The sequence below is a fragment of the Rhincodon typus genome, chromosome 17 (genome assembly GCF_021869965.1).
Source record: "Rhincodon typus isolate 14 chromosome 17, sRhiTyp1.1, whole genome shotgun sequence".
NCBI classification, from domain to species: domain Eukaryota; kingdom Metazoa; phylum Chordata; class Chondrichthyes; order Orectolobiformes; family Rhincodontidae; genus Rhincodon; species Rhincodon typus.
Window position 1 is genome coordinate 60785314 of NC_063348.1, and position 13479 is coordinate 60798792.

A 13479-nucleotide genomic window follows, 5' to 3' on the forward strand; every position below is an offset into this window, starting at 1 on the left:
GAAACATCAGCTTTCCTGCTCCTCTGATGCTGCTTGGCCTGCTGTGTTCATCCAGCTCTACACCTTGTTATCTTCTCATAACTGAGACTTTTTGTCCCAGGCATATCCTGGTAAGTCTCATCTGTACCCTCTCCAATGTTGTAAAATCCTTCCAATAGTGTGGCGACCAGACTGCACACAGTACTCCAGATGTTGGCCTAACCAATGTTTTATAAAGTTGTGGCAAAACTTCCTTGCTTCTATATTCTACACCCCAGCTAATGAAGGTAGGCATCCCATATGCCTTCCTCACTACCCGGTCCATCTGTGCTGACACCTTCAGGGATCTATGGACTGTATACCAAGGTGCCTTTCCTCTTCAGTACTCCCCAGGGACCTTGATTCATTGTGTATGTTCTTCCCTTATTACACCTTCCAAAATGTATCATCTCAAACTTACCATGATTAAATTCCATTTGCCATTGCTCTGCCCAACTTACCAGCTGATCAATATCAGACTGCAGCGTGAGACCATTCTCCTCACTATCACCAACACTCACCAATTTTCATATCATCTGCAAACTTACTAATTATACCTTCTACAGGTTATGTTCCTTAGTACAAAGGAGGCTGAGGGGTAGCTTCATTGAGGTGTACAAAATAATGATGGGTTTGAATACAGAGCAGAGAAGACATGTTTATCCTGGTGGAGAGTTTAATTACCAGGGGCACCGATTGAAGGGAATCATTATAAGAATTACAGGGACACCTGCTATAAAGCTACCAACTTGGTGGGTGGGGTGGGGGGGAGCGGGGATGATTAGAACGTAGGAGTTAGTTTATTCATCTGGCACAAACGCAATGGGCTGAATGGCCTCTATTAGATCCATAAACTTTCTCTGCGTTAATCCATCCCTAATTCTGTTTAGGTCTGGCACTATATGAGGTTAGTGTTTGTTATTAACTTAGCTTGTTGATTTCTTCTCCATACAGTCAGTTCCAACAGTCCCTTAGCTTCAACATCAGACAGGCTGAAAAGAACTGGACACAGCAGATCTCAATGTTATGTTGGCTCCCCGTTCATTAGTACCTTTCATATGTTGACTTGAAATGGCTCAGCCGCTCTGAGGGATGTTGGCATTTAATATCTTCACAACCGTGCACACAATCAAAATGATCAATTGAAACCATCTATTGGTGCAGCATTAACTTGGAAGAATAACAGTCCTGAAGTCTTGTTCAGTTACTGCATTTTCCAGTTCAGCAAATAAAACAAAGAATTGCAGATGCCAGAAATCAGAAACAAAATTGCAAACTCTGTTGTAAAGCAGGACAAAATTATTCAATGTATATTGGGCCTCTTGTGTTATGTAAGGTAAAGTACTTTGAGGAAGGTAACTTTACTGGATCTGAATGAACTGCACGTTTGAACAAATTGCCAGCAGATTAATATGTCTTACTGAGCTGTTACACAGGTGCTTCAGCCGGTCTGTTATGAAGTTGATTCTTGTTTAACATTTCTTTGAGAATGTGGTTTTTGATGGATTGTGAAAAATAGATCCATTTCAAGTTGCATGTGGATTAGGACTAGTTAGAAAAAGGAAAGCCATTGGAAACCTGTGATATTGAAATAGATTTAGCAAGATGTCTTAGAAATTGTGACTTGTGATAACTGTTTATTAACTAATTCTGCAACTTCATTGAACATGCTTTATTTTCAAATGCATTTCTCATTTTATGTTTATTAAAGAAACCTGGTGTTATGGACCAGACCAAACCCCCTTCAAATATATCCAGGTGATAGCCTAGCCACTAACTTTTTATCTTATTTAAAGGGAAGTGTTAGGCACTGCATTTCAGATGTGTTTTGATTGGTCCATTACTAGGAACTAAGCAAAACTCACTTTATTCTTACAACACAGTTAAAGTACAAACAAACAAAGAAGAATTGGCATAACTTTCACTCTGTTGAGATACTTACAAAATAATAGATTATTTAACTACTAATCATCAACTGTTCTAATAAAGCAGCATCCCATAAACACACTCTTGGCAAAACCAAATCTAGCAAAACAGATTTTCCTCATGTGCTATCTCCCTTCCAATCCAGCATAAAGGAACACCAAAAGAAACAATCTAGGAGCAGAGACAGCTATATCTATCAGCTTCAGCAGCTAGCTCCAAACCCGAACTAAAAGCAAACTTAAAACCCAAAACCTGTATGAGCCTGACTCCATCCACTCATGCTTCATTGTCTAATTAAAATGAAAACACTCAGGGAGTTCACAGCTGTTTACCCACTGCTTCTGAAGCAGACATTTCAGTACCACTGTGACAACACCTCTTTGCAAGCGAAACAGCACAGAACGAATCCTTCGTAAAGGCACAGTACTCACACTGGTAAATAGATCTTTCATTCTAAGTTTAGTATAGAGAAACTCATAGAATCCCTACAGTGTGGCAACAGGCCCGTCAGCTCAGCAACCCTCAGAGCATCCCACTCAGAACCATCACCATAACCCATAACCCACCTAATCTACACATCCCTGGACACTATGGGTAATTTAGCATGGTCAATCCCCCTAGCCTGCACATCTTTGGACTGTGGGAGGAAGCCAGAGCACCCGGAGGAAACCCATGCAGACACGGGAAGAATGTGCAAACTCCACACAGACAGTCGCCCAAGGGAGGAATTGAACCCAGGTCCCTGGCGCTGTGAAGCACCAGTGCTAACCACTAACCACCGTGCCACAGGCAGTATACTTTTTCTTTTATTGGATCGTCCTGTCCTCTGGTCTCAGTCAAAGCAGAATGCTTGTGTGTTCTGTTGGGTTTGCTAAATGTTCATTCGCCAGGTTTACAACTATTTCAGTTTACTTCATGACATAATGTAAAGTGAAATTGCCAGGGAGCAGACTTTATGAATGACTTTACTACTTTAGGAATGATAAAGAAGCTCAGTGATTTATACAGACTCTCAATAATGATGTGCCACATGGCTTGGTGCTTACAGTGATATAATATGGATACACCTTCATGGGAACATATCCAAAACTACTGTCAATCATTACCATCTCCATACAATGTGATGTCAGAGTCCTGTGAGTGATAGGTAGTTAGTGGGCAACAGTGATAGACAAAATGAGGTGTATTGTACATAGCTCTCAGTGAGGATTATTATACATTGTTTCATCCTTTCACTCATCCTTGCCTGTTATTGATACACTTACATCTGAGAAGCAAAGAACATAACAGAGTGACAGCAAGGGTCTTAAAGATTTGACTGAAAAATATGTAAATCTCAAACCCTTCACATGCTGTAGAACTGGTGAGTGAGTGACATAATATCAAGACTCTGCGCATAAATATTGTGTAGCTTTGTACAAATTCTGTTCACTGTCCCTTCATTCTTGATTCACACCTTGCTCTAAGCAGAAGTGACTGGATCCTGGAAATAGCTGCTTGAATATTCAAAACCCTGGTTCGGCCACATCTGGAGTATTGTGTCCAGTTCTGATCGCCTCATTACAGGAAAGATGTGGAAGCATTGGGAAAGGTGCAGAGGAGATTTACCAGGATGTTGCCTGGAATGGAGGGAAGGTCTTACGAGGAAAGGTTGAGACAGCTAGGGCTTTTCTCTTTAGAACGACGAAGGATGAGAGATGACTTGATAGAGGTGTACAAAATGATCAGAGGTATAGATAGAGTGGATAGCCAGAGACTTTTTCCTAGCGTGGAGGTAGCTTTTACGAGGGGACATAGTTTTAAAGTGAGTGGAGGTAGATACAGGGGAGACGTCAGAGGTAGGTTCTTTACTCAGAGAGTGGTAGGGACGCAGAATGCATTGCCGGAGCAGGTTTTGGAGTCGGCCTCATGAGGGGCATTTAAGCGGCTATTAGATAGGCATATGGATGATAGTATAAGGTGGGGTGGAGGTTAGATTTCGGGTAAAAGTTTGGCACAACATTGTGGGCCGAAGGGCCTGTACTGTGCTGTACTGTTCTATGTTCTATGTTCTAATATTCAGTGGTGTTCAGTCTCAAGACAGAGTCTTGCCTTCCTGTGTTCTTCCTGACCCACACACCATCCATACCTGCTGAAAAAAAGATTTAATTACTTGAAATCTGTGCTACGGGTAGACCACTGGCAACGAAAGGAATGGTGTTGGAGCTGGGAAAGGTAAAATATTCTCCATTTCCATCACCATGTACTGTGTTAAGTGAGACAATTAGACATGACACAGGCCTCTTTGTGCAAATTGAAGGCTTTTAACAATGCTTTTAAAATATCTGTTTTCTCATGTCTATTGCCTGTTTGATTTTCTGTAACCAAACCCAAAGGCTTGATTAACAACAGCACAACAGGAGAAGTTAACCTCAAACATTGAACAAACGCTCACTATTGAGAAAATATTGGGCTCTATCTTTCTTAGATTTAAAGAATGATCACATATTTGTCTATTTGTCAATGTTTAACCCATTATTTAATCTGCCAAGAACAGCGCATGTCCATACATGAGGAAAATAGAATCTAAGAACAAGTGTAGACCCAGAGCCCATTGAGGCTGCTTTGTCATTCAGTACAGTCACAGCTGATCAAACTCTTCATCCATCCCCATAATCCTGTATGCCATTGGTAATCAGAAATCTCTCAACCTCTACCTTCAACATACTCAAAGACAAATCTCTCTGTGGGAGAGAATTCCAAAAGTTCATAACCCTCTGATTAAAACATAACCTCTCGCTCTGTGGCATTGTGCTTATTTTTAAATGGTGCCCCTACAGTTATAAACTCATCCACCAGACGAAAGATCTTACTTACATACCCTGTCAACCACTTTAAAAGTATTTTGGTAAGTTTCAATAAGATCACCTCTCACTCTTTGAATACAGGCCTAGTTCAATTCCCACTTGTGCTGGAGGTATGTAATAACATGTCCAAACAGGTTATTTGAAAGATAATTATAGGATTTATTAAGGAGATGCACAGGCATCATGGTAATATCACAGGACTAGCAATCCAGAATCTCAGGCTAATGTTCTGGGAACATGGCTCTGAATCCCACCAATGGTGAAATTTGAATTCAGTAAAAATCTGCAATAAGAAACTTGCCAAATAGCAACCACTGTTGATTGTTCTAAAACCCATCTAATTTACTAATCTGAAGGAAATCTAATGTCCTTACTTGGTCTGGTCTACATGTGACTCCAGACCCACAGCAGTGTGACTGATTCTCAACTATCCTGTGAAATTACCTCAACAGCCACTTATTTCCAGGGCAGTAAACAGTGACCTTGTCAGGAATACCCACCTCCCAAAAATCCAATAGTGAAATTAACCCAGAGATTGTTCAGGTCTTGCTGCATTTGAACATGGAATTCATGCTTCAGTATCTGAGAAGTTGTGAATGATGCTGAACATTGTGCAATCTTCAGTGAACATCTCCATTTCAGAGGAAAGGTCATTGGACCTGAAATGTTAATTCTGATTTCTCTCCACAGATGCTGCCAGACCTGCTGAGCTTTTTGAGCAATTTCTGTTTTCAATCCCTATTCCTGATTTCATGGTGGAGGGAAGGTCATTGATGAAGCAGCTGAAGATTCCTTGACCAGAACAATATTCTAAGGAACTCCTGCATTGAGTTTGAGATAATTAACCTCCAGCTAACAAAGATATCTTACTCTGTGCCAAGTATAACTCCAACCAGCAGAGTGCTTTCCCCAGTTCTCATTGATTCCAATCTTGCCCATGCTGCTTGATTCCACACTTGGTCAGATGTGGCCTTGATGCCAAGGGCAACCACTCTCACTTCCCCTTTGGAATTCAGCGTTTTGTGTTTGGATTGAGATTGTAATGAGGTCAGAAACTGGGTGATCCTGGTGGAACCAGGACTGTGTCAGTGAGCAGGTTATTGCTGATAGGAAACTGCTGATTGATTACACTGTTGATGACCCCCACTTCCCTTCCATCACTTTATTGACAATTGAGATCACAAGTTTATTGTGGTCAAATCAAAGTTAACGTTTCCTCAGGAAGGGTGACCAGACCCAAAGCGTTAACTCTGATTTTTCTTCACAGATACTGCCAGACCTGCTGAGCCTTTTCAGCAGCTTCTGTTTTTGTTCCTGATTTACAGCATCTGCAATTCTTTCGGTTTTTATTTGGCAAGCTTATTGGTTGGATACATTTATGCTGCCACTGTTGTCACTGTAATCAAACAGCTTGGCCCGGGTCCCAGCTCATTCTGTAGAGTAATGTCCATTTGTAATTTCCTGCTCACCACGCCACCTTGAACTGCTTCTGACCTCTGACTGCTTTCTATCAAAACACAATCAGATTCCAAAAACAAGAATTTTCTACTCACTTTTATGACCATCAATGTGTAACTGATTCATGAGAATGCATTTCAAAGGAAAAGAGATTATTGAATGGTACTTCTTACGTTGGAAGTAGACGTAACTAGAATACCAACTATTCAACCAGGTGTTTAATGTTAACAGACATGCAGAATACTCCACGGTATCTAGTGCCTGAATATCTTCCAGAAACATTATGTTTAGCAACATAAAGTGTTCTCAGGTTATTGTTTGACATTTTACAGATGTGAGTATCCTTTGGGTCTTACAAATTGGTATTTTGTGATCGATATTTTGATAGCAACATGCTGATGTTGACATTTCAATCTGATCCCCGTCATTTTCTAGAGTAGATGTTTCTGTAGGTTATGTTTGGACCTTTGATGTGATGGCTATGGCCTATTGGGACAGAAAAGGAAAAGAACTTTCAAAGATGACAGCTGCACAAGAGCAGTGAACTCTCTCAATAAAGGCAGGTTGAAAACATAAAAACACTGTCTCCATTCTCCAAACAATTTGTTGAACAAACCCTCCTGAATTGAAATTTGTGTATTCTATTTTACTTGAATCAATTACATCAAAAAGATATTCATGATAATCTGTTAAATAAAACAAAGAAATGCTAATGCTGGAGACCTGAAACAAACAAAAACAGAAATTGCTGGAGAAACTCAGCAGGTCTGGCAGCATCTGTGGGAAGAAAGCGGAGTTAATGTTTCAACTATTTCAGTTCTCTAGAAGGGTCGCTAGACTCAATGCATTGAGAATGCCTTCTCTGTATAGATATTGCCAGATCTGCTGAGTTTCTCCAGCAATTTCTGTTTTTGTTTGTTTCATGATGTCATTGCTGTAAGTAGACAATTTGAATAAACTCCTGTTGCTCTAGTCTTATATAACATGAAGCAGAATCAGTGCAGATTCCCTTACAGTGTGATTGCATTTGCTTGTACACATCAAGTTTCATCAACCTACATTGTGTTCAGATGCTTTGTTATGTACTATTTCACACAGAGCCATTCAATGTTACAGAAAATGTGCAAACCAAATAATCAGGTTGAATACACTCTGATTGTTGAGTTCCAATGTTACTTTTCAAATAAACCTTTTAGTGGTGGCTAGCAGTTAGTGAGCTCACTTTTGAATCAGGAGGCTGAGCTCAAGACTTGAGCTCAAAAATAAAGTCTGACCCTGATGCAGTATTTAAGGAGTGCACACTGTCAGCTTTTGGATTGGATGTCGAACTAAGCTCCATCTATCCTCATGAGAGGTCATAAAAGAAGTGAATGTACTGTAGCCAAATTTGCAGACAACACAAAACTAGGTGGAAGGCAGGTTGTGAGAGGGATACAAACAGTTCACAGAGAGATATTGATAGTTTAAGTAAATAGGCAAAAAGTTAGTTAATGGAGTATAATGTCAGAAAATGTGAAGTTGTTCATTTTGAAATGGAGAACAAAAGAACAAAGTATTATTTAAAAGGAGAAAAAGTGCAGAAAGTTCCAACACAAAGAGACTTGAGGGTATAAAACACAGAAATCAGGAAGGCTCATGTAATGTTGGCCCTTATTCCAAAGGGTTTGGTGTATGAGAGTAGGGAAGTCTTACTACAGCTTTTATCGCTAGGCTATTAATCCAGAGACCCAGGTAATGTTGTGGGGCCCTGAGTTTGAATTCCATCACGGCAGATGGTGAAATTTGAATTAAATAGTAATCTGGAATAAAAGTCTAATGATGACCAGGAAACTATTACCGATTGTCAGGAAAAGCCCATCTGGTTCACTAATGTCCTTTAGGGAAGGAAACTGCCATCCTTACCTGGTCTGGCCTACATGTGACTCCATACCCACAGCAATGTGGTTGACTCATAGCTGCCCTCTGGGTAATTAGGAATGGGCAATAAATGCTGGCCTAGCCGGTGAAGCCATCATTGCATGAATGAATAAAAGACTAAAGACAGGTAGTGGTTATGCACTTAATGTTAAGGTCCTAGGGCTGGGGAGACACACCTTGCTGTACAGCACAGTCAGATGTCAACCTCACAGCAACAGCATCTGCCAGCTGCCCTTACAGCAAACACACTGCCCGCTGCTTCAACCAAATGTCCAGGCCTGAATAGCTAAGGGGCGTAGTCCTTTGTCTGATCAAGGGGAGGGGAACGCTGTTGATTGGGTGGGGGCTGGGGGGAGCTGGTACAGTTGGCCAGAGTCTGCACACAGTCCAGGGGCTTGGGGCAGTCATGGTCAACAGTGGGCAGTGGTCAGTCCTGTCAGGCCAGCAACAGCAGTCAGGGGTGATCGCATCTCATCAGTCAGGGAGCTGCAGGGACTGTTGGGGGTCGGTGGGGTGGGGGCTGCGTGGGGGGAGGGGGGGGTGGGAGGGGGGTGGGGGGGGTAGGGGGCTGGTCATTCATAGCCTGGAACTGTCTGTCAATGTCAGTCTGGGGGCCGCAGAGTGGGCTGACTCGGAAGTCCGCACTTTGGGGCAGGGGGGTTGGTGTGGTAAGGGATGCTGGAGGGGAAAGGGATGCTCTATGACAGTAGTAGATGGGGCATTAGGGTTCGGGCCAGAGTATTCAATGCTGAGAGAGAGGTGTGGGTTGAGGAAGGAGCAAGTATGGTGACAGAAGGAGACTCAAACAATAAGGGGATGGGGGAGGCTGTGGAGCATTGGAGGGCATGATAAGCTGCAGGGGTCAGGGGGTTTGCAGTGACCACCAGTGTGGCCCCCATGGGGAGGAGAGTGTAGAGGACCACAGTGGGTACCATCACTCTGTAATGCCAGGGCTTGGGGGCAGGTAGGAACACTGGGGGCAGAGTTCAATGTGGTGGGTGTTGACATGGGGAATCGGTGGGAAGGGGCTGCCTGAGGAGAACAAGGTAAAACAGGAAAATAAAACAAAGAACTGTGGACGCTGGAGTATTTAAACAGAAACAGAAACTGCTGGAGAAACTCAGCAGGTATGGCAGCATCTGAGGGGAGACAAACAGAGTTAATGTTTCAAGTCCAGTGAGCTTTCTTCAGTGTGTTCAGAGTCACTGGACTCAAAATGTTAATTCTGTCTCTCTCCACAAATGCTGCCAGACCTACTGAGTTTCTCCAGCAATTTCTGTTTTTGTTTAAGATAAAACAGGACAAGGAGGCCCTAGGGAGGAGAGGGTACCTGACGACTGATCCCAGTCTGAGAGTGTTCTCCATGAGCTACTATCATTTTCTGATTGTTAGAAATGACCCGCAACTGGGAAATACCGGGACTGTGTCAGGGTGCGTAGAGTCATGATCAGTTTGACAGGAAAAGTTGTAGGATCCACTTCTAATCAACGGGAGGCCATCGAAAGGGCAAAGGCATCAATCCTGCTGGAGTGATTGTAACAAGATTGGGGCTACTAATCTGGTCCATTCAGGGAGCCCTGGCTGACAGATAGAAACAGGAGTGACAGAGATACTGACACTCTGGGTACTGACTGTGACAAGGCAGTGCCAGAGCCAAGGATTGTCCGTGTGTAAATAAAGGGTGACTTGGTGTCAGGATACCAGCCTCTCTGCAGTTATTTCACTCTCCCTTGGAGATGCAGCTTCATGTCATTTGTGATCACAGCATCATGAGCAATGCATGCAGGGGACAACTATTTGGGGAAAATATTGGTCACAAGCCATGCCCAGTATGTTACTGGTCCTTGCAAATCCCACAGAGACAGATCAATGAAGCAGATTTAGAGGAACAGGGAGTGGTCAGGTCCCAAGGAGCACTCCCACTGCATTCATCACTTGCACACACTATAACACAGAGACAGACAATCAAAACAAATCAGAATTTCTATTTCTGTATTCATAACACAGTAAAATTAAAACCTTCAAACACTCTCAAAATTGACCCCAATGGTTCTTAACCAGACCTTTGAAAAACTAATCCAAAACTCTGCACTTAATCAATTCAAGACACTGTTTGCATCTTAAACAAAAAAAAATTAGCTATTTATTAACAATACAGTAACTTTAGCAAAGTAAAATTAAACAACAAATTGATCTAATTGGTCTATGCTATAAACTCAAAACTTTTATTTTCAGTTCCATTTACACAAAAAGACAGGCAGACAAATAAACACAGTTAAGGTATAAATGAAAGAAAGTAACAAAATTGGCCAAATTACTTCAGTGGTTGGCACCTTGCACTGTTCCACAGGAATGGATGGTTTCTTCTTTAATTTCCTGAAGTTGTTGATCAGGCTCACCTTTACAATTCAGAATAGCAGTAATATTTGTAACTTTGTTTTATAATCTCTAAGCTTCCAAGAGCTGCTCGTGGGAGATTAAGCAGGGACCTTTCAAGGTTTCATGTTGTAGAATCAAAAGCCAAATTCCTTTTCATGAAAACACAGTCCAAAACCCAAATCAAAGTCTGACCACTCCCTGACAGACTGACCGTCCCCTCCATGAGATCCCAGTTACTATTCAACATCTGCCACCTGCTTGAGCATAAGGTCTGTTCTAGATTTGCTAGAACAAATTTCTGGGAACTTGTTTGGCTCATTTTCAATTTTACACAAGCTGTTACCCAGAGTCCAAAAGTCATCTTTAGCTCAGAGTTCCCAATTCACAGTTCCGAGGTAAAAATCAATAAAAGAATAAAATAAAAGAAATCAGTGAGGGCTCTAACACCCTCAGTCCACTGGAGTTCCTGTACCAAGTGAATGCCCCTCTCAAAGAGCCGTGAGATCTCACTACATCACCCTCCTTGTTGGGACTCTGTGTGTATCTCACTGTTTGGAGAAGTGTGAGCTGCCATTAGGTGCAGGGTCTGTCAGCACTGACCCTTCTCTGAGCTATATGAACCTATTCTGCTCCTTCATTGCCAGTGGGCATGATGGACCCAGCCACCGGTGGGATGCACATTGTGGTGGCTGCCTTGTTAAGGCGGTGAAGACAGGTGAAGGGTGAACAGAAGGGACAACAAGCCCAGGAGCAGCAGGAAGAGGCAGCTGGGGGTGAACAGCCTCCAGCAAAGGAAGATGTCACAGCCACAGGGCAGCTCAGGTTGTGTCAGGGACTCGAGAGGACCAGAGTCATTCGCTCCTGATTCCATTAGCTGGTGATGAGTGAGGCACAGTGTCAGTGCAGGATCAGTCTGTCCTTGGACACTGGGATGGAACTGTGCCGAATATTAGAGCGGGATCTGGGGTCAACAGGAATAGAGGCATCCTCTCCTGGGGGCTGTGAAGGTGACAATCACTTTCAGCTTCAATCCAACTGGCTCCTTCCAGAGACCGACCAGTGACCGGTGTGGGGTCGTTCAGTCATGCTCCTGGATAGTGAGTGATGCCATCTGTGCAAGGTCACACTGGATCATTTCATTCCCCCAAGATGGGGTCAGTGCTGCAGCCTGGGCAATAGGATTGGGAACAGTGTTATGTTCCCCAAGGGGTAGGATGCCATCAACTGTACCCATGTGGCACTGAGAGGGTCAATCACAACAGGAAGGGGTTCCATTCCATTAATGTTCAGGTGATCTGTGATCACCATCACCACTTCCTGGTGCCTATTCCCCTGGCAGCTTCCCCCACTCCTACACCCCGGATCACTCTCCTGTATCTCGTGTGTTTGAGCATCCTGGGCCTTAGCAGGCTGGTTATTGGGGGATAAGGGCTACCCATGGTGACCATGGTTCCATGACACCATTGCACACCCCCTGACTGATGCAGAGTGCAGACACAGTGCTGCCCAGGCTTTGACCAGGGCAATGGGGGAGCAGACAATAGGGCTGCTGAAGATGTGGTTCTGCTTCTTGGTGTGGGTCAGGGTGGGGTTCCTCCAGTATAGTCCAGACACTGTGTGCTGCGTCATCCTGGCATACTGTACTCTGCACCATTGGAGCAGGCAATGAGACACTCTGCTGGAAGCTGAGGAACTTGGGGAGTGGGAGCAGTTGTCCCAGGAGCAGGGTAAAGACATTGGGGAGGAGGAAGCTCTCCTGGTCTATGACAGCACTCAGCTGTGTCAGGGGGTACACAGCAGATAGGAGCCAAATGACACCATATTCGAGCCAATGAGAGCTGTGAGTAGCAGACAATTATAGGCTGTAGAATAATGGTTGGTCATCAGTTAACACTTGGCTTACATTGTAGAGGTGAATCTCAGCCTCTGTCCATTTCCTTTCTGTTTGTTTTTGATTGTTGTGAATTAAAAACTAATCTTCGGAATTTCCTGAATGGCTCCCTTAGTGTGCTGGTCCCCACTGGACAATGCTAAGATGCAAGCCTCCAGTGGGCACTGGGGACAGAGTGGGGGTGACTTCGAGAGGGCAGGAAGATGGGATGTGGCTAAGGACTGGGGAAACTGTGTGGCCTGGTCCTTCAACAGTGACTGAGGCATGAAAGTGGAGTTTGTGTGTGAGGAGGTGTCAGCCGTGTCAGCCCCGTGTGTTATGACTAGTGTGGGTTTGTGACGGCTGGACCATTCTGTTGCTGGTGAAAGGTAACACTAGATGGCCAACATTTATGTGGGTACACAATAGCCTTTTCAATGTGGCGTTGGGGCTGGGGATGTTGATCTAGCCGGAAATACCTGATCAATGACTACTTCTTCCAGCTATGGTGAGTGGGAATGTTGGGCGAGCAGAAGACGTGTCTCAGGGGGCTGAATGGCCTCCTCCCTGTCCTGTTTCTTATTGTCTTGATGAGGAGTCATTATCACGCTGGTCTCATGCAGCTCATTGTGGATGGTGAGAAGGAGCTGACACCTCACTTCCTGATTACAGTTGATATTCGGAAAGCCGCACACAGTGCAATAGGGAAAAGAAGGAAATAGTTATGACTGCTAAGATTTCCCAAAAGTCTAACTTAGTAAGGCCACCATTATATCTTTGTAAACCCCACAGCAATTGAAATGTCATGCTTTGAGAAAAATGGGTGAATGTTGACATGACAAAGAACATTTGTCTCAAATGTGAATATTGCATAGAATCATATAGTGCAGAAAAGGCCATTCGCCCCATCAAATGTGTACTACCAAAAATACACTCCTACATACACTAGTCTAATTTTCTAGTTTAATTAATCCATGGTTTTGAAGCCCACCCTGCCAAAACCCCCCAGGGAAAAGACACCTGCCTTTCACTTTATCTATACCCCTCGTGATTTTATAAACCTCT